Here is a 19,024-nt window from a genome sequence, read left to right as displayed (position 1 = left end):
GGGTTGGCAGCCATGGCTTCTTCAGCAGTCCTCATAAGGTGGTGTCATGCTGCTGCATTACAGCACTTCCCAAAACTGCTTTCAGCAGCAACTGCAAGGAAAGTCGTGCCTCCCTGCAGGTTGTGACATGCCAACCACAGAAGGAATTTTTCAGAAAGGTAGTTGCCAAAACAATAAACAATCCACATATATGAAACAGTTTTCTGAGGGGCTTATTACTTTTAGGCAATCTATACAAGCAACAGAAGCTTTCCAATACCAACTAAAACAACCCTTGAAGCTTTTATCTGATAAGTTGCCCACCTTAATATGAGTGGGGGTAACAATTTTTCTTTAGTTGCCTTCCAAGAAGTCAGAGGCTTTTGTGCCTGAAGTCGGCTGGAACAGCTGGACCCAAAACAGATATCCAGCATATGTGAGTTTAGCTCAAATTGTGAAGTTTTGACAAAGGTACAGCAAGTACAAACACATCTCAGAAGTGCTGTAGCGTATAGTAAGTTGGTTAATTTATCTTCTGAACAAACGACACATCCAGTTTTAGTGCATTCTCAGCCTGTGCTGCTTTATTGCTAAAAAAATTTGTATACAGGTGCAGAGTTTCCAAGTTCATTTTTAAACAGTTCCTCTTTACAGTGTCAAAAGAATAAAATCTTATCTTGAAATCCTCAAAGATGCATAGATATAAAAGCAAGCTGCCTTTTGGAAAAACATCAGAATTTGCAGGGAGACATTCTTTCACTGTTACCATGTAAAACATGGGCAATGGGAGTACATAGTTCCTAGTGACACCAATAGTTTCCTCCGCTAATCCATGTGAGCATGCTATCAGAAGTTCAGTATAGGAAGTATTTTCTAGCCTGTTTTTTAAGTACTAAGGTAATTTTTAAGAATCTATAACTAACTAATACTTCTCCTTTGCTGTTATACTTTTCGAAAGGAGGATATCTTCACTGACATCCTAAAGTAGTTTATTCCCCAGGTTTTATATTGAAGGGAATAAGCATTAACAAAGGATACAGCTGCTTACTCATCACACAAAAGAACGTCTATTTAACAGGGTTTAAAACCATGCAAAGTGTTCTAAAGAATACCCACTAAGAATTAGGTGACATGGTTAACCGCTGGGCTAAACTTGTTTTACAAATTCCCTTTTTGCTTGAAGAAGCTGGCTCAAAGGATTTCATTTAGTCTAACTTCTGATACCATAAATTAGTTATCTTCTCTTACAATATTCCTATCTTCATTTGGCAAGTCTTGTATATCTAGAAAGCATTCATGAGAAAAACACAACCCCCATTCTAAACCCAAATCATGGTGCTTTGTGGATGGTTGGCTATGAAGTATGAACAGGAGTTAACTTGACACACAATTTCTTCCTCCAGGACACCTCCTCTTTCTATTTAAGAAAGAGGACTGAGCCTCTGTACATGGAGAAGTGTTCTGCACAAGTTAAGCCCACCTACAAAATTAAGCTAAGCTAGAAGTATAGAATTCTGCAATAACAAGCTAGTATTCTACATGTTTGAATACAAGTTTAAACTTGGAAAAGCATTAGTGACGTAGGCTATGCCACACGTTCTATGTTATTTTCAAACTGCCAGCAGAAATTCACTGCATTATCCACTAAAAGACTTGGGAAATGTTACAGAGAACACACTAAAGTTACAGAAAGATGGCACCCAAATTCTCTTTTATTTAATAAGTGAAATAAAGAAAAAAGACTATTGCAACCTGTGTTGCAGAAGATAAAGACCTCAGTGATCAAATGTCATTTTCTGTTTTTAAAAATCTCTTTAAAGAACTTAAAAAATATACAAGATTACCAGTATTTTCAGGTTCATTCCTGCAGGTGCCATTATTGCTGGCTGGTACCAGTATGCTTCAGTACAGCTGCCTATGTGGCTAGAGAGTTACCTGAAAATACTGTCTATTAAAAAGCTATTCAACACCTGAAATATATGTACTGTGCTTATTAATTTCAGTCTTCTCCAAATAATTTCTTTCACCACACCCACGCTTATTACCTACTGTCTGGCAAATACTACACTCAATTTGAATCTGTGTTTTCCATTACTTGGTTTTTTGTGTTGTTTTGTGTTTGTGGTTTTTTTTTTCCACCAGTTGCTCCCCCCTGCACCTTGTAAGAAACTCTGCACCCTTTTCCTTGCTACAGCTGCAGCAGGTGAGAAACCTCATCTCGCCCCTAAACATGCTTAGTTCATGCCCTGCTTTTTACATGCTCAGGGCACTAATATGAACCAGACAAGGTTATAAAGGCGAGTTCTGCTGATCCTGGTTCCTGATTTACAGTTTTGGTGCCATGCTTCTGTCCCTATCTATACATTCTGCCCCTTTCTCTACAGAGGCAGCACATTCTCTAAAAAAACCAAAGTTTGAGAATCAAAGCAGGAAGTTCAAGCTATTGGTATATTAATTCCTATTGCTTCATTATGTATAAATGCATATCTCAATTTACTGGTAATAACTACATTACACTAGACATTTTGAATCATGCATAATTAGAATACTAGCTCTAAGATTTGGTTTGTGGGCCTGTGCCGCTTTCATTCAGTTTCTCCATGCAGTTCTTCATGCCTAAGGCATTACAAACTAGCCGCCTTTTGTTTGACCTGCAAACACACTCATTTGGAGGGGAAGTGGAGAGAAGCAGACAGGATTTACATAGGACACACTAAACAGTAAGTTATAACAGTAAGTTACCTTTTATCTTTAACCTTAGATGTTGTAAAGCCTTAGGGAGTCTGTCTATATTATAACCTGGTACATAGGCTCAGAGACAGAAACATGCTCTGCTTACATCGTGAACACTAACACTTTCTCTAAAACTCAGGAGAAAGCGTAGAGCAGACTGAAAGGGAATAGACATCAGAATCCATGGCTGGTGTTCTGCACTGTTAAACGAGACACCCTGGTTCAACTGCTGGCTTTTGTGTGCCAGTCAAAGCGCTACAGGGGCAAAAGGCTGGATCATTCATTAAAAGAAATCCAATGGAATCTAACTTGAACTGCCATTATGCAGCTCCGTACCTGAACAGCAAGCAGGATTATTAGTTTTGGAGGAAGACCAGAGCGTTTCCTAGGGATGCAGGAAGCAGTTATTTCCAAGATTGGTTATCTATCAAAAACTGTTCTTCTTTTCCACATTTTTCCCTTCTCTGCCCAAAAAACCACACTGCCAGCTCTTGACAATGTAATCCTTGTGTAAAGTGTCAGTGTCCTGAAGCTTGGTACAACTTCTCACTCACTATTCAAGGAGTCTTTGCAAGACTTTCTTTTTTGTCCTAAATTTGACAATTATCCTCAGTTGCAGAAGGTGCAATTCCTGAAGGTGCAATTCCCAACACAAGTACTGGCTAGACCTTCTGCAGCAGCCCTGCTGGGTATGGAAACAGCATATACTTGTATCATCTGGGTTTAGTACTGCTAAAGGAGGCATGTCGGTACTGGTCACTACACCTTTGATATCCCACGCTGAAATGTGGTAGCATCTAACACTTCCACTTAGTTTTAGAAGCAGTGAAATCAAGGGCGTTGGAGCAAAAGCCGTGCCATAGTGCAAGAGCTGAAAGGCAAAGGGATTCCTTTTGTTGCTGTGAATAGTAATTTCGAGTCTGGTAGCCCATAGAATACAGATATTATAAAAAGTCTGAACTGGGAAGAATATGCAGATAGCTTGCCTGGCTACATCAGTCTTGATTTCCCCCCCCCTTCTCTGAATGAATAAACCCTTGAAGAATTCTATTCAGCCACAAAGTTCATACTTCAGAAGTATGAACATGACCATATTTTCATTATTATTTCATCATTGTGCAAATGCACTTGCTGACCACAGACCAGAATAAATTTATAGTTTCTCTAATGTAATCAGATAACAATCAAATTAAGGTCCCCTATGGCCAGCTTCCAATTTTATCAATAATTCAATAGCTGGAATTTAAGCTGATTACAACCTTGCAGATCAATTAGCTTTTCATACACGTATTACATATTAGCCAACACTTAACTTAGACATCCTTACGCTTATCTTGGTTACTTTACACTGTAAAAATGCTCACAGCTCTCACAGTCCCACTATCAACTTACGAAGAGCCAAAGGGTTTCACCTCCATCATTTCGGAACATTAGAAGCCTCCCTTCAGCTGTAAGTTACAGTCCAAATGACTTCAGCTTTCTAGAAGAAATCCAGCCAGATAGATCTAAACCTCTGATGTAATAGTTCTGTTCAGAATACAGTATTATCTGTTGGGCCATATTGTCTCTATAGACTACATATCTGCACTGAAAACAGTGTCAACTATGGACATTTTAGAACTCCTGCGGCTCTTTTATGTAACCCTTTGATAGCAAATACTTTGCTGGGTGCAGAGGCTGCAGCTTGTAGATCAATAACCCTTTGTGCTACCAAAAGCTTCACAGTATTTGCCTCTGCAAAACTTCAGGCATCAACAGAAATCAATTGTGGTCTGAAACGGAGTGTTTAGCAAGGCTAAAATTATTTTTTGCTGTAAAGTAACATTTTTAGAATTCTACAGTTGCGCTTGGGATGTACAAATGTTTTGAGTGTCAAGTGTTCTCTAATTTTTTATTTTTAGACCATCTCAGATTGGTCTTTTTAAACAAAGAAAACAAAAGCTATTTCCCACAATAAAAGCTTCTAACTTCAGAATCAGGTTCTCTTCACAGGCCAGTATTTGGAAGGGTTTAGTTTCTTCTCAGAGAAACAGAGCAAGTACTAGACTTCAAAAAAGAAAAAAATACAGGGAAACTTCAGCTATCCTTTCAAAAAGAACTGTCTGCCCTTCCCCCAACACTCACTGACAGTGCTTCAGACATGTCACAAAGCTAATTTTTTTTTTTATCAGGTTCATTAACTAAGTATTCAAGTGCCAAATTCTCTCCAATGAGAGGAACATAAGAGGAATTCACCCATCTTCTCAGGAAGAGACTCTTCATGCAACTCCCTGCAGCACAGAGCGCCACAAACTTATTTGGTTATTACCCACTTACTCTACTGTACAGTCTTGCTAATGCAAGTTATTTACTATCACATGCAAAACAGTTATTGCTACTAAAGTTCTATTTTCTTATTAAATCATCTTATGGCTTTGTTTGCATCAGGGATTCTTCCCCCTACATACTGTGCTATTTTGCATTCCAGTTTCAGAGGTATTTTTCAATTGATTCTCCCAAGCACTAATCTACTTTATTCAATGGTACAGCTACTTCCATTTAGAATTGAACCTAACTCTCAGCACAGGTCCCCCAGAGCTCTGCTGTAAATGGCCCACCTGTCCAATTTTCTTGGAAATGTATTAGATGCAGAGGGTTGGTTGTTCGTGGGGTTTTTTTTCTTTTTTTCCCTGTTACATACATTAATTCTGCACGGATTACTGGTTTTGCACCAAAGTACATGCTTCTTGATTAATTACTTTAGAGAAATATCATACCAAAATTACAAAACCAAGCTACCCATTCCCTCCCTCCCCCTAATGGCCATTTACAGGCAGGTCTCAGGAAAAAAAGATGCAGTATCCTCTCTAAGTTGAAAGAGAACTTTGTTCTTGTAAAAGAGAGATACGGGTGAAGAGCAACACTGGCACCAAATAAAAGACTTTTTCCTAGGAAATCAGAGGATGCCATCCACAGAGCATTGCACATCTCGGGAATCATATCAGTCTCTTATCTGACCAGTCCAAGCTGCCCACTGAGTGCTAAATCATTTGGACTTCCCCTGGTCTAAACTTTCCTTCTGAAAAAAGCAGAGGGAGAGACAGAAATTATTAAAATTGAGCTTAGAGCTGGAAAGCAATACTGGAACTTACCTAAAATACAGGATATTGAATTCTCAATAATACAGGGGTGGGGAATCTCTGATCCATAGGCTAAAGATAGCCTGCTGCACAGATACCGTCTGCAATGTTGTTTTTCAACAGCCCTTGACATTATATTCTCTCTTATTAATATTAAGATGTATGTAAATGCAGGATCCACCAAAGGTGTTAAAAGACTCAATAGGAGTTCAGCCAAGAAAGGTTCCCCATTCCTGCAATAATGGATAAAAGTCTTCTACGCATAATTGGCAGATAGCATTTTGCAACCATTAACTTATTATACAATGAGGATAATGCTTAACTAGTTATAAGAATTATATAGTCAGATCTGAAAAAAAAAAAATTACTTAACAGATTTTGTAAATCATCTTAAGGTAGCAGAGATGTGTACAAAATGCACACAAACTCCTTAGCATATTCATACTTTTCTGAGCGTATCACAGGATGGGTAATAATAAAATTCAAAATGCTGCACATGGAAGAAAACACTTTTTGACAAAGACTAAAAAGAAGAATCTCACTGATAAAGACAAGAGTTCTGGACGCTTACACAGACTAACTTACTATTGCAAGTTGGACAGATAGACTAAAAGCAAAAAGTCAACTATGATTCTATGAAGCCCATTAAGTGAATGCATTCCATTTCTAAAGATAGCGTTGCCGTTGTCAAAGGGAGGATACTGCATGTTTAGACCACGTTTGTGACACTCCTATTGTATCCTTTCTATTGTTAATTACATTATCATCACTGTTTATTAATAAATTTGTCACTCTGAAATTGTAAAAATACTACTAGGCTCATGCACTGATCCTAACATGGCACTACAGTTTGCTACAAAGCACTAATGCTTATGGAACTATACACATCTCAAAATGGAAGACATTGGTGATTTTGTTGTTTTCAAACAACTTGTAACATCATTTTGTCCACAAGTATTAAAATATATATATGTATATATATATGATCTATTGCACATGCCCCTTGTTTCTGTAATCTTTCACATGGGAAGATTTCCAACCAATGTAGAGAAAAAGTGGAGCAAGAAAAAGTAAGTAGGCTGAGGCAGCATTTCCTAATACAGCAGTTTTATAAAGGTGCTGGCCGGAAAGGTACAGCAATGGGGGTCTTCTGGGCATGCACTATTGGAGTAGTACTTCTGTGAAAGCCACAGATCCTTAGCCCTGCTAAAAATATTATGTTCTAAAATTCAACTTGAAAACTAATGTTGTTACATTGTCATGGATAGGAGTCAGGAAAAATCAGCAGTTCTATTTTTTTGTTACAATGCAGGGTTACAAAATGTTGAGGGTTATTCCTATGGAAAAAGAAATCAAACAGCTTAAAGTGTCTACATTCTAGTCAGACAAATTCTTAGTTTTTGTACATGTCCACAGAAAAGAAAAATACCTTCCTGTCCCCCAAATATTTTGTCATCAAGCTATGCAAAAACCAACCGCTAGCTCTAACATCAGAAGGATAAGTATGAGCAGAAGGAAGAAAAGGAAATTCCCAGATCTAAAATCAGATGTTTCTTATACCAGATACCTCCCAAACACTTATAACCCTATGATATTGACAGTGTTTTCCATCACTTAGAGATGGATCCTGCTTCTACAGACATCTACATTAAATCCCATTGGTTTCAACATAGGGAGGCCCTAAAAGGAAGTGTGCTTTTCTAGTTGCCTCCAATGCCAGAAAATTCAGACCATATTCAGCAAAGAAATCCTATGTTCTTAAAAGAAGTCAGGCCAAACTGGTGGTTGCCTTATCAAGATCAATGTAACTCTTATCACACAGTTCATCACAATGTTACACACAATTTTAGTGCACCTCTGTGCTCATTACAGTTAGCATTATTTTGATATGCAGTGTCTTGCCCACCACTCTTTAGCTTACATGTCTGATCTTTTCTTCGTGGAAACAAAAAATGGGTAAAGCTGCCATTACAATGCAAGTCTAAACACAGACTTAACTCAACTCTACTCTGAAAATTAGGATCAACATCAACACTTGTCCTTACCCTGCTATGGAAACAAAAAATGGGTAAAGCTGCCATTACAATGCAAGTCTAAACACAGACTTAACTCAACTCTACTCTGAAAATTAGGATCAACATCAACACTTGTCCTTACTCTGCTATGGAACTTGGTCCCATAAAATGTCACCACATTTTAAATATCAGAATGCTGCCCTTGCAATCTATCACTAAGATTTAAGAAGGATTTCAATTGTTGGCCTTTTCAGCCATTTTCAGGCTGTCTGGCTCTCTCCAGCAGTTATCTAAAAGGAAAAACAGAACAAAACAAGAGATCTAAACCACCACCCCCCAACCACGCTATTATCTCCCAAAACCTATTAACAGAACCTATATACCTTTATTTGATCCAGATTTGAAAATATTATTTTAAGCTAGTAAGTCACATTTTCTAAATCACAAGCTTGGAATAAGGTGCACTAAGAAGAGCTCTGGATTTGAAGTGGAATAGAATACATATCCCAGTTCTGGGTTTTTTTGCCAAGAAATCTTACTTGCCATATACAATACCATAGCAGGGAGCATGTAAACAATATACGCTCCCATCTCAGAATGACAGAAAACATCCTATATAATCACAGATGATTAGGAGACAAAGAATCTTGTGTAAACATAAGAACAACAGATTGCGCCTTAGTTTGGGAAGGAATAAGAGGAACCAGAAAAAGGCCCGTCCTAAGTATTTCTGCTCTCTCTCAACTCACCCCTCTTACGTGGCTAACAGTCCATTCTTTTGGGCCTATTTCTACCCAGATGATGGAAACATATAGGTCATCTCAGTTCTCAGTCACAGAAGAATCAAAAAGCTGATTCCATCAGCAGTATGAAAAGCTGAAACTGTGCCAAGGAAGCTGAGTGGATAAACTGCAACTTTACACCTCTGGTCTCTTCCATCCCACCAGAAGTTGATTTCTTTAATAAAGAAAGAAGTTCTGCCCCATCTCTTCTACTGTAGAATGCTTTTGTTCCTTTTGCTGCTAAGGATTCATAAAAAGCCAGAGGGAGGGAATGATTTAATGTAAACCTAATCATTATCCTGTTACCCCAGAGGCCTTTAAAGCTTCATTTTTCTTTGCTAAAAATGAAATGGTGCAGAGTAATTTCTCCTTCTGGTGAAAGCTCTTCAGATCCAGCACTTACATAGGTTTACACATGCAAATATACATTTTGATCACAGACTGGGATGATGCATTTACACAGTACAGACAAGGTGATTCTGCATTTGTTCCTGTGCATTAGCTGCTTTATGTGAGTTGACATCAAGACATCTATCTACAAAGTCAAGCCTGGGGTCCTGGACTAGAAAATACCTGTACGGTATGTCCCCCATTGTTTGGTAAGTTTCTTCCTCATGTCAGAGCAGAACATATGTTCTGGTTTTCCTGCTGCAACTTTTCTTACATGCCAAGACAGTTTGACATAGCAATGCATGCAGACAGTTTATCTGCTAGGAATTCCAATATGACACAGTGAAGTACTTAACCTTCCTAAAATGAAGAAGGAGATATCAGTGAAGAACACCAGCTTCCACTTGCATCTGATAATTTTTAAACAGAATGCAGAAAGCTGGATGAAGAGCTGGCACAGAAGACACTTCTTCAGGGAAACAAATGCTAATTTCTGTTACTCCGCTTTTGAATTTTGGTAAAACGGTGGGGTACTTCTGTAGGAGAAGTCACCTGGTGAATCAAATGTTAAGTGAGATGGTTGAAACAGGAAGTAGAGACATCTTTGTTCGTTCAGCTCCATGGAAGTGAAGGACGAGTTTTTGCTTGCTAGAAGAGAAACATCCACATCTCGCAGCCTATGAGCAAGCAACAGGACCACCTTCTTCTTGAATGTTAGGAGAGGCTCTGGAATCCCAAAATAAAAAAAATTAAAAAAAGAGAGGTAGTTTAGGAATCAGAATAAAATACATTCAACATTAAAACGCCCACTGGTTCATTACTTTAAAAGCCTGACTCTAATGGACTAAATTAGCTGGCTTCACAGACTGCAATAATCCCTTGCTCTGTAAGATTTTATATCTAACTGCAGATGTCCATAAGCTGGCTAAGCAAATACTACAGAAATGCTGAACTCTATGCTTACTCAGAAGCAATGCATCCAAAAATATACCAGTGTTAATTAGCTATGGGGCTTCTTAACCATGGCTCCAATATATAGCATGACAATGTTGAGATAGCACCAGAATGCACACTGCACGCAGGGAGAGTATATTCTGCTGTAGCAGGTCACAATTCAAAGAGACACCACAAACTATCACCTAATTAACTACGGAACTGTCAGTGCTGTAGAAGAAAAAAGCACTTATGACAGTTGTAAGATCACACAGATTAGGTACTTACTTTTACTCATTTCTCCCCACTTATCCACAGTGTAGACATACTTCAACAACTGTCATCTTGTCACTGATCTCCTGGCCTTGCATCAGTGACACTCACCTGTTATCACCTAGTCACAGTAGATGTTATGACATGATTTTTTTGCTTTAAATTTGATGCCAGCCTGGATTGAAGCTAATGCGGGTGCGCTCCTGCATAGCTAGTGCCAGAAACATTTATTATCATTCTCCTGTACTACAATGAGAGATGTGAAAGAGAAATTTTTTTTCTTTGGCTTCTCTTTCTCACATACAAGAACATGACGATATACCGTATTTTCTAACCCCTTCCTCTCTTTTCTCTGTTTGTATTTCTCATCTTATTCTAATTACCTTAACCCTTTAGTTGATCAAGTTCAGAAATAATCTTCCAGTGACAATTTTCAACTCCTATGTTAGAAGTAGCGAGTAGATCATGAAAATGGAAATACAGCACACGTCACCATCACTTTCTCTCTGAGGCACTCAAATATTTCACCTGATCATGAGTTTTACCATCCATGCTCACACTGTTGGGAAAGTCTTATTCTTGTTATGAAGATAGGGAAAAACAGACCTGGAGAGCTGCAACAAAACATGCCAAAGGTTTGTGGCAGAGCTGAGAACAGAATATAGCACTCTGTTACACATCGTAACTACCAGAATATCTTTATTTCATTCACTGGAAAAAAATAAATGAAACTCCAGAAGTTGATTGTCATCCTTAGAAATTTTGAATGTACTTTTTTCTATTTGATAATTGACGTTTGGTTATGTTATCTTTCTTCCAATCCTACTGTTTAACAAATACAACTTTTAAGATAACTACTCCAAGTTAATACAATTACACAATTAGTGCCTCTTAGCAGAGCAAAATGCCATCATGGGACAGGAATTTTATAACTTTAAAAGCATTTATTCATGTTAGAATATGTAGTTAAATCAAAGTTTCTTTCAAGCAAAGCCCAACTGAAAGCTGGCACTATGGCAACATTCCAGTTCTCTGAAAGTATCCTATGAAAAATTAAAATCTCAATGACTGATTTCTTTGGACAAGGAAAAGGAGGGAAAAAAAAAACCCTAAATCAACCAACAAATCTGACAAGTTTAGTACCTGGTATTTAGTACCTAAATAACCTTATGGCTTTACTCACCATTATTTTTGATCAATCCACACTCCCTTCAGTGAGCCTAGAGAGATGAACAAATGAAATTAAATTTGCATCCAGGAAGCTATTCAGATCATACATTATTATCTGCACAAGACACAAAAGATTAGCTGTACCTTCCAGAAACTAGTTAACATTTTTAGACATTCTATATAAAACATGCTGATGTTACTTTTCAAAGAATCATAGCCACCCCCTTCCTTTAGTTTAAGGGAAAGGATGGTCAAGTGAATTGGACCCAAGTATGGAAGACCCAGGACAGGCAAACTTTAACTAAGAACAGGCTGGGGAGGAGAAGCATATACCCAAAACACACCTGAAAGGCTTTGTTCAGAAACCATTCTGTTTCCTGGAGTAAAATCACGTGTGTCATTCATTCCACAGAATGTAGTTTACACAGTACTGAATTCCCTTTTTCCCTGGAATTTGTTGGTTTCTACTTTATTGAGAACAGCCTACAGCCCATGCTTGACTGACTATACCTGGAGCATTATGTATGCACCACTACCGAAACTACTTTTTAATTGTGCGTATTTTGAAGATAAACGACCTTGTTATGGTAAGCTATCATCAACAGACACACGTTCCAGTTTCACTGGAACCGAGATGGACATAATTTCAGCCTCCAGTAAGGCAAGAAACCCTTTCATGTTAATAACAAACCACTGTAGCAAGGAAGCATAATGACTGTTCTCAAGGATGCTGAACCGACAACCTAACTGGAAGAATAATGCATTGCTCTAAGCAGAACTATCTCATCACACAGAACTTACATTATTAAAAACTCTCAGTATCCTCACCGAAGTATTACTAGCTTCCACCCTCCTGCACGACACAGCATTTCTGCAAGCACCAGTGACCTGCACCTTCAGAAAAACTGTAGTCAGCAGATGATCCCTAGCCCTGTATTTCAGGGTATTTCTCATTCTCATGTTGGTATTTCCCATTCTCATGTTGTCAATTCTGACCCTTCCTATTCAAGTCCTCCCTCAAGAACCTGCCAAGCACTATGTGACTTTGAGAGACTGAGGAACCAACAGCAAATGATTCACAAAACAATTAATTTGATAAGGAACAGTTAACAGGAACTCTCTCAAACTTACTTATCATAATGGAAACAATTCCCAATGCCAATCTTTGAAAAGTTGGGTTTTCTTTCAATTATTCTAAAACTACAAATAAACTAAACTAAATACTAAAGTAAGTCTTATTATAAAAAAGCAGCGGGTGACACTTAAAGCAACTCATACAAAGGAATGTTTCATCCAATACTGAAATTCAATTTGCTTTAACCAATTTTTTTGTATTATTTTATTTTAACAAGTTCACTGACTTTGGATGCCCCAGTTTTTAACTGCTCTGCTTGATATACTTTCTATCTGACTTCCATAGATTATGTGGAAGCAGCGTTCACACTAGTACCAACAGAACTTGCAAATGTAACTTGCAATGTATATACATCAAGGCTATTGGAAATTAGCAGGCACCAAAATTGATGGTGACACTATCAACTCTACAGTTAAAACCTAGTGGAAATTATGAAGAAAAAACAAAAAGCTATTTTTCTTGTTTCATACCTTACTTACTGAACATACAATCAATTGATCTGGAACAAGAAATAATTGTGAAAACTCAACATTATATATATTAATCCTTTTCTGTTAAAAATTCTGAAAATACTATTTTTATTAAGTTTTGACCTGTTGCCCATTCATATTTTTTTTTCTCTACCGTAACTAAAGGTTAGTTTCCATGAACTTTAAATCTCACGTTCAGATAGACAATTTCTTGCGTACAGGCAACTTCAGGAATTTCAAAGCCAAAAAGAGATGGAGAAACATCTCATAAATAAATTTACCATGAAAACTGTACTATTTGTCTTCTCATATAGATCAACATGCCCTAGTACCAATGGACCAATGGGGAAAAAAAAAAAAAATCAGTGTTCTGACATAATCAGCACACTGGAATTGGAAACTATACTGAAATGAATAGTGTGCTATGCTACCGGGTTTCACCCCACCTCTCACGCTCTGTTTTAAGGTACCCTTAGTTGTAATTAGAATGGTCAGCAAAAACTCAGATCCATCAGATCTGGCTTTCCAAAATACTACCTTTCTCTTTCTCTCACACACACACGTGTACATGTTCCAGGAGATGAGCAGAATTGACAGGGACATAGAAGATGATTCCTCTCCTCTTCCCTAGAGCCTGAGAAGTAGGTGAGGAAGGAAAGACCTAGAAACAGGTTTATGTTGAAAGACCAAGACACGAAACCTTGAAAGTTAAATGTGGTGGAGGTGTGTGAAGATAGAGAAAGCAAAATTGGCACTACAGATTGAAAGTCCACTGAGGTCTTTCCAATGGCTTAAAATGTGTCAAATTTTACCTGGAAAGCTGATAATGACAAAAGCTTAAATCATAAACACAAAATATAACATAAGTAGCTTACAGTCCTGCAAAAAATTAGCTGCCTTCGTGCTCCTTTCACTTTCTAGGTAACTTTTAAAAAGGCACCTAAACCCAATCTATGAGGCAATGCAAAGAACTGTAATAAGAAAGGCTAAGAGTGGTGTGATTGGAGAAAGAAAGGGAGTGCCTGGGTGTGGAGGCACAAAAGGAACATAGAGCAGGAACAGGGCTCTCAGAAGGGCTTGTGTTAACGGCACACAGGTTAGCAGGTCATCAAGACCCCAGCACATCCCCCTGCAATTTCAGAAGACGCCCAGATCTGGAGACAAAGAACAGTGATAATTCACAGAGTGGGACAGGGTAGAGACACAGACCACTGTCACCTCCAAAAGGGCACACAAAGGCGTATCTGAAACCGAGAATGGTTGCCAACCTAGGAAGAGGCCAGAAGACATAAGGACCTAACAGCTGATGTCCCTTGTCCTCTATAAGGGATCCTGGACTTCGTATCTGGACACGAGCAACATAGTGCCAGACTACTGGACACACAGCTTGAACACCCCTGCTATGGTGCCTGGCTGCTGGACAAACATCTCGGGCACTGCACACATTCTGCTGCTTATGAGATTGCAAGCCTGAGTGACTGTTTTGTTTCACTTTATGTTTTAAATAAAATCACTCTCCTATGAGGTTTCCAATGGGTATTTGCTACATTGTTGGTACAACATTGTAAAAGTACTTCCTACAGCAGCAGAGAAAATAGGGAAGACTGTTTTACAGCTGAGCTTTGTATTCCATGACACACACACCTAGTAACGTGCTCCTTGAATACTGTTTAGGCAAAGAATCATCCCTTCCTCCACATCCCATTTTAGAGAAATCCTCTTGTTTGTTTTTTTTTTTTAATCCTCCAAAGAATGTGCGGGGCCCCGCATCTTGCATTCACATAACCTCTGGCACATCAGGATGGGTTTCAAACACTGTTCCTTTTCTAGTTTTTAAGAATGAACGTGGGAGGTGTTCAAGAGATACTCCAGACTCTTCACAGACTCGGTCAGAATTTTTAGCCTTAGTTGGCTCACAATTTTTGACATGCCTGAATGGCAGGTGACAATGGTAAGATGCATAGCCTGTTCATGCAAATCTTTACACTGCAGACTCACAGCACTGTGGGCAAGATTGTAAAGCAGTGCATATAGCTGATTTGACATATACCAGGGTAAGAGAAAACTGATTTTTTTGTGGGTTTTTTTTTTAACATACTACTTCTCACAGCTCTTCTGCATTCAAAGCAATTAAGAATAAATATTAATCCAGATGAATTTACTTACTGCTAAAATAGTGTACAACTTCACGTGAAAGAAAGTCCATTTTTTATTATTCTTTTAATTATAATATAAAGCAGAATTATCCTTATACGCAATATGCCAAAGGCAAATCCCCTGGCATATTTTAACAATTCATACATAGACATGTATAAGTAGGAACAGTCATCAGTAGCAGCATACTGTGCCGTAACGTTATGTTGCCCATAAGTTGCTATTACTGTTACTACATGAATAATATAGCACATGAAATTGGTAAAATGTTCCTTAGGAAATTTTTCTCATAAGCAGCTACTGCTTTCAGAACTAGTTGTGACAAACACACTTATCATATTTCTTCTGAGTTATTTCACCAGTTACAAACAACTACTTCATTATTAGATCACATAAGATAACACACCATGTCTCCACAAGATCTAAAGCTGTGCTTCTCATTTAACCACTTCAATTTTTCACTTTTATGTGACATGCACGTTGAAAATGCAGTCACTTAGAATTCTGTGACAAACTCAGGATTTAAAGAATTGTTATCAAATATAGAACATAAGGAATCTCATGCTAGTGACTGTAATCCTTTTGCTTTCAGTAAGAAGTCCCCCCCTCCTTTTTTTTTTTTAATATAAACAAAGTACCATTCTATAGTACAAAATACCTCCAATAATTTTGAAAAATAAGGGCATACCTGATCTGCATGTTACTAACATGGAGAGATAGCGTTTTTAGTAATAGTTTCACGTTTCATCATGTGTGAAGTCCTTTTTACCTTATTACCAACAGTCACATGAATTCATAAAGCTACAATCAATTCCACTATCAATACAATCTCTCCGCTCTCCATAAAACTTATTTTGCACTGTAGATTACTCGTACATTCTGGTTTTGCCAAATGACTTGGAAGCCATCCACACTCCTGTGTCAGTATGACATAAAGACATCAGAAAAGGATATAACCGTTCAGATTAGCAAAATCCATCTAGCACACAGATTCCACGAATAACAACGATAACAGAAGAGCAACTATAATCAGTGCTATTTTTGTAGCCAGAGATGAAAAGACTAATTTCGGATGATACAATTTGGTTTCTCTTCTCCACGTACGCTGTCAGCTGCAGCTGTTCACCGAAAGCCTGTTCTCGGCTGTTCCTAACTCGGCTGCAGGGTATTGCTGCGCAGGAAACAGGCTCTCCCTCCCAGCCATCTGCTGCAACCCGGTACCGCTGCCCGCCCGCTCCCGCCGGAGCTGCGGCACGACCTCGTCCCCAGCTCCGAAGTTACTCAGACTTTTCAGGGCGGCGGGCGGATCGAATCGGCCTGGTTCCCACCCCCTACCCGCGCCCCGACAGGTGTCTCCGGCGGGCACGGGCCGTCACCACACACACGCACCCCGCTGGGGCCACCCCAGTGTGAGGCCGCGCTGCCGGGTGAGGCGGGCGGGGAGCCGCCCGGACGCGCTCGCCGGTCCGGCCCGATCCGGCCCGGGGCCGCGGCGCTGGGCGGCGGGCGGAGCGCGCCTCAGGAAGCGGCGGGCGCGAACATGCCCGGGCCCAGCCCAATCACGGAGCAGGACGGGGAGGCGGGTGCGCGGGCGCCCGGGCCCAGCCCAATCAGGGAGCGGGGCACCAGGCATCGGGCCGGGTGCGGTCCCGCGCCGGGGGCCGTTGTTCCCCGCCACACTCACCTGAGCGCGGCCGAGGCCGCGGGGCCGCGGCCGGCCCCGGCCTCTCCACCTCTTCCTCTTACTCCGCCATCTTCCCCTCCTTACCTCGGCCACCCGGTGGGGGGCTCGCAGCGCCCGGCGACGCCGGACCCGCCCACTCGGCCGCAAGCCTATTGGGTGCCGCTCAGATGCATCAGCCGTCCGGTTTCGGCGGTGATTGGACATCAGCGCCGTCCATCACGGGGGGGCGGTCTCCCTCCTCCAAGGCTGTCCTTTCTGATTGGCCCCGGCGAGGGCACACGCCTAGAAAAGGATTGGCTCAAGCCGCGCCAGCAGGGCTGGCCTGGGGCGAATCCTCCGGTGACCTCCACAAGAATTTAAAGGAGCTGCTCGCGAAGGGGGGGGCGGCGGCGGCGGCGGGAACGCCTGCCCCACACCGCGGGGGGGCGCCCGCGGGGTGAGGTACCCCGGCCCGGCGGCCCTGGCGATCCGTCCGCCCGCCCCAGGAGGGAAGGGGGCGGAGGGGCCGCGGGGGACCCGTTCCGGCAGCCCTGCCAGCACCCGCCTCGAGCTACCGGGCTGGCCGCAGCCCGCCCCGCCCCTGCCGCGCAGGACGGCAGCCGAGGCGGGGGGAGCGGGTCCGCGGCCGTGCGGCCGTCACGGGGGCTCCGGGTCATCCCCTTCGCTCGTGCCCGGCTCGTGCCTCACAGGCACGGCCCGCTCGCCCGAGGATTCCTCTGAAGAGCCCCAGGGCGTGACCGTTAGTGGCCGGTGCTGACCGCTCGGGGTGCCGCTGCCGCTCCCCCGGCCTCCATTTCGCCGCGCAGACAGCGGCCACCCCCCCGCCGCGTGTCTGAAATCCCGGCTGAACCAGCACAGCCGCCTGCATGGGCCGCGGTTATCAAGTGATCTTGATTGCTCTGAGTAACTGCCTTTATTCATTCTGCCAGTTTTTGTGTCTTCTGCAAAAATGATTTTTTTTTTTTTTTTTTAGCAGCGGTAATTTTACACTTCAAGCTGACGGGTGAGTGTATTGCATAGTGTGAAGAGGAGTACTTACCCATTCAGAAAACTCTCGAGAAACACCCCCATTTAGCCGTGATTCATCACAGACAACTACTACATGCCATTTCAGTTGAAATCTTAATTCATTTAATGCACACTTTTCTGCTATGTAGTGTTGTACTGCAGATTTGTCAGCTTAAATGAAACACTTCTGCCAACTTAAATAATATATCCACGCACTATTTACAACCAAAGTTGTAGTTTCAAAGAACTCAACACAGACCTTTCAAGTAATTTTCCATTGTAAAGTTGTGGAAACATTTTTTACTTGTGCTCCTCCTGAGTCAAATCCTGTATTCAGATTCTTTTCTTTTGCCCAGACTTGATGCCAAGCTAATGGGCCTACAGCTATTTAAGTCAACTCATTTGCCACCTTTCAGTATTGATTAGCTATCAAACCTATTTCTGCTTTCTGTAGTCTTCAAAATACTCTAACAATTAATGAAAACTAATTGGCTGCATGGAGCCAACCATCCAGAGAGTCTCAATATAACAAACTTGAGTCTGCAGATTTGAAAACAGACTTGACTTCCTGTTTGCCAGTACACTGGAAAATGGTTCATCTGTACTTAAATACCTACCCCATATACTGCTTTTTCAAAAGACAAAAATGAAATACTAAGTAGTTCTGCCTTTGAGCTGATAATCTTATCCTTCTTCCAGACTTTAACCTTCACAGATGACCTTTGTTCTCAAGAAGACTTCAGATTTAATTTATACAAGCAACCAGGTATGCTAAAAATACTACTTTTGTGGAGATCTGCTTGTATCTGTACAGCTTGGCTCTGAACAATTTTAAATTTAACAAATTTCTCAGCTCTGTAAAACTCCTCCTCTTACTGTCTACCACCTTTTAAGTTACATGTTAAATATGTAGATTTCAGAACACTAAGATACTCGGTGGCTTCCATGTGATTTATACAGCTAACAGCAAAGTTAGATTCTGATAGTTGGGGTTTTTGTTTATTGCAGGAAGGTTAGCTGGGTTTTGTTTTGGTTGTGGTTTTTTTTGCTGTGCATCTTTTTGTGTTCACCTTAAAGCACATTAGCATAAATACCTGATTTCTAAGGTGAGGGCTTATAAGGACAGACATCACAAACTAGCATTGGTATTATATACCCTTTAATTAGAACAACACTATG

The 19,024-nt window shown here is 40.6% G+C and overlaps 1 long non-coding RNA gene across 3 annotated transcripts; it reads right to left on the bottom strand.

The window, feature by feature from the left end:
* Positions 1 to 535: 535 nt before the first annotated feature.
* LOC143163371 (uncharacterized) lies at positions 536 to 16,952 on the bottom strand. Of its 3 annotated transcripts, none has more exons than XR_012995894.1 (4): positions 16,838 to 16,952; positions 11,408 to 11,444; positions 10,608 to 10,838; positions 536 to 9,744 (listed from the first exon to the last, which is right to left on the bottom strand). It is a non-coding gene; the product is annotated as an uncharacterized LOC143163371 (long non-coding RNA). The 3 variants fall into 3 exon arrangements; XR_012995895.1 differs by having other exon boundaries at positions 10,753 to 10,838; XR_012995893.1 differs by lacking the exon at positions 10,608 to 10,838.
* Between the last annotated feature and the right edge of the window lie 2,072 nt (positions 16,953 to 19,024).

This window comes from Aptenodytes patagonicus, chromosome 7, assembly GCF_965638725.1.
Source record: "Aptenodytes patagonicus chromosome 7, bAptPat1.pri.cur, whole genome shotgun sequence".
In the NCBI taxonomy this organism is placed as follows: Eukaryota; Metazoa; Chordata; class Aves; order Sphenisciformes; family Spheniscidae; genus Aptenodytes; species Aptenodytes patagonicus.
The sequence above is the reverse complement of the archived record's forward strand: the minus strand, read 5'-3'. Positions and strand labels throughout refer to the sequence as shown.